The sequence below is a fragment of the Dendrobium catenatum genome, unplaced genomic scaffold, assembly GCF_001605985.2.
Source record: "Dendrobium catenatum unplaced genomic scaffold, ASM160598v2 fragScaff_scaffold_851, whole genome shotgun sequence".
NCBI classification, from domain to species: Eukaryota; Viridiplantae; Streptophyta; class Magnoliopsida; order Asparagales; family Orchidaceae; genus Dendrobium; species Dendrobium catenatum.
The window spans coordinates 314,294-317,711 of NW_021319313.1; the positions used below are offsets into that span (position 1 = coordinate 314,294).

A 3,418-nucleotide genomic window follows, 5' to 3' on the forward strand; every position below is an offset into this window, starting at 1 on the left:
CAAAATCTTATGATCTCCAGTAGAACATTTGAAAGTTATCAATGTCATTTGTGATGGAGAGAAATGATCTATGCTTTAAAGAAATCAAATATACAATAAAGTTCAAAACCTCTTTAAATCTGTCTTTAGGTATAAGTCCGCTTGTACGGCTTTTGGCTTAAGTCTGCTTTTACGACAGCCATCCAGTTAAATCGGTCTTTAGGTCTAAGTCCGCTTTTATGGCATCCTATCGACTTCTGGCCGAAGTTCGCTTTTACGACAGCCATCCAGTTAAATCCGACTTTAGGTCTAAGTTTGCTTTTACGACATCTTATCGACTTCTGGCTTAAGTCCTCTTTTATGAAAGCCATCCAGTTAAATCCATTTATAAGTCTAAGTCTACTTTTAGGGCATCCTATTAACTTTTGGGTTAAGTCCGCTTTTATGGCAGCCATCCAGTTAAATCCGTCTTTAGGCCTAAGTCCGCTTTTACGACATCCTATTTACTTATGGCTTAAGACTGCTTTTATAGCAGACATCCAATTAAATTCGTCTTTAGGTCTAAGTCTGCTTTTACAACTTCCTTTTGACTTCTGGCTTAAGTCCGCTTTTACGGCAGCCATCCAGTTAAATCCACCTTTAGGTCTAAGTCCGCTTTTACGGCATCCTATCGACTTTTGACTTAATTCTGCTTTTACGACAGCCATCCAGTTAAATCCGACTTTAGGTCTAAGTCCGCTTTTACGACTTCTTATCGACTTTTGGCTTAACTCCACTTTCACGGCAGCCATCAAGTTAAATCCATTTTAAGGTGAAAGTCCGCTTTTATGGCATCCTACTGACTTCTAGCTTAAGTCCATTTTTATGGTAGCCATCAAGTTTAATTCCATCTTTAGGTCTAAGTCCTCCTACAACATCCTATTGACATTCTTGAAATTAGGTATAAGCATCCCTAGTGACATCCTAATCTTTGTCTCGAAGTGAAGTATAAGCATCCCTAGCGGCATCTTCTCTTCATTAAATTTTAAATCTTAAATCCGTCTTTAGGTCTAAGTCCTCCTACGGCATCCTATTGACATTCTTGAAGTTAGGTATAAGTATCCCTAATGGCATCCTAATCTTCGATTCGAAGTGAAGTATAAGCATCCCTAGCGGCATCTTCTCTTCATTAATTTAAGAAAAAAAAAACCCAAATCTTCTAAGATTAGGTACAACCGTATCCATAGGTTGCTCTCTTTTCTTAGAAAATGCCCTCTAGTTTGTTGAGTTAGGTGTAAGTGCCCACTTGGTGGAAACCTTCCTCTTGGACTAGAAAGAAAACACTGGTCTTATCAAAAACACATTCAAATTATTACATTCATGTTAAATCACATTCAAACTATCACAATCAATTCTTTCATACCTTGACTTATAATGATACTAATCTTAATAGTTATCATTTCACTAAAGCCATCAGTACTGACATCAAACATCAAATCAATTCATCAACTCGAATTTCTATCAATTTTCATTCTGATTATCTATAAAAATACAAAGTTCTTTCAAATCATTTGCTCAGATCTTCAACTTCAACTTTGGATATAGTTGATCACTTCGGTCAACACTAATACGCACAATAAACTTTGGCAAGTTTATCAAGCCTATTGGGGGTCCATTTGTTGACCTAATTATTCGAGGTAAATTTCCCCGAAATCAATTCTAGCACTTAGGACTTCGTAGCCAAGTGTAGATGTCGTTCTTTTAGGATTTATCTTAGGTGGATACCCACTGACGCGACATCGGCATAGCATCCTGCCTCGATCTAAATAACCACTAATTCAAATAAAATTGACTCAACTAAAATTTGATTTAGCAAACGACTACTTTGATTAAATCCAAAATTAAACTCATCTTAAACCCATTAAAATTAAATCAACTCAATATTTAGTTAAACCCAACTCAATTGAAATCAAAATCATCGTTAGTGGAGTAGAATTAATCATTTTAAATTACCTTAATTTTGAAATTGACATAAAATAATTATTTTAAAACATGAATTTTATTACAAATTTATATCCACATGACTCTCAAACTTTCATATTAGAATTAACACTTAAATTTCTCTTTAAAACATGAATTAATCTAAACCGTGGATTTGAATTAAAAGAGGGTATTGAGTTTAGTTCAAACTATCCGAACCCCACTCTCTCTATTTTGGTGAAACTGAAACCCGCAACGGCTCTCTCTCCCCATCCACTGCAGTTCGCAAACGAACCCAGCCAGCCCCAGTAAAGTTCGCGAAAACTTCCTGGCTTCATCTCTCCCAGTCGCAAGAAGGTCGAACAAGACCCCTCTCTCTGTTCGCAGACCTCCAGGCGCGAAATCCCCCTGTCCCCTTTCAGTTCGTGATTCCCACTTCCTCTCGATAGTTCAAAATCCCCAGGCCTCCTTTTCATTCGCGAACGAGACCTTCTCCCCCTCTCCATCGCTCTCTGGATTCACAAGAACAGAACACCCAGGTACTTGTTTGCCCCTCTATCCCATCGCCTCCTCTGCTTCCTGCGACGCCAAGGGCTGAAGCAGTCGTCTTCCTCCCTTTCTCTCGTGTGCAAGGGACCCGGCTTTAACTCTCTGCCCTAACCTTGTCCGTGCCTCCATCTGTTTCTGATTTGCTCGGCCAAAGGCAAGAGAAAGTGGTGAACTTCCTCTTCTTCTTGATTCTTCTTCCACTCTTCTTTGTTCTTTCTTTTATGAATAATCTTGTTGGATAGTTAGTCTACCAAATGAGGTTATTTAGCAAACATTCATTCATTTTACTCTTAAGTTTCTGCACTTGTTTGGGTTGAGTACTATCCTACTTATGAATATTTATTCTTCAAGATTTAACTAGATAGCCTCATGAATCGTTGAATGGGTTTATAGAAAGATCCATGTTGTTTGAAACTAAGTTTTTTGTGTGTAAAATCTGCAGAATAATATGTTTATTGTGCTTTGTATCATGAAATGTATGGTTTAAAACTCTATGCATAGATTGGAAGAATTTTTAGCATCATATATCAAATGAATAAAATGTGCTTGTGTTATTATCTATTAAGGAATGAGATGAGATTTGGTTAAATAAAGAGTTAGTGGGAAAGCATATCTATGTTTTGTTCCATTCACACTCCCAAGATATACATGAGTTTAGAAAGTTTTTCTTAGATTTTTGCGAGGTTGTGTTGTGTTTAAGTTTGAAAGGTGGAATAAATGTATGTTTTGGAAAGTAAAAATGTGTGTTGATAAGTGCTTGGACTTTAGAAAAGTAAAGTGAAGTGTGTATGTGAGTAGTGAAGAGAAATGTGTGGAAGTGAATATATTTTGAAGAAGTGTAGAAAAATGTATCTTAAAAAGGTGAATTATATGTGAATAAAATGAAATGAAAAGTGTATGTTGAAAAGAACGATGTGGCCCTCGCACTGTG

The 3,418-nt window shown here is 36.8% G+C and overlaps 1 long non-coding RNA gene across 1 annotated transcript; it reads left to right on the top strand.

Moving 5' to 3' along the window:
• The first annotated feature begins 2,183 nt into the window (after window positions 1-2,183).
• LOC114580196 lies at window positions 2,184-2,837 on the top strand. The gene is made up of 2 exons (XR_003701515.1): window positions 2,184-2,477; window positions 2,572-2,837. It is a non-coding gene; the product is annotated as an uncharacterized LOC114580196 (long non-coding RNA).
• Window positions 2,838-3,418: the final 581 nt, after the last annotated feature.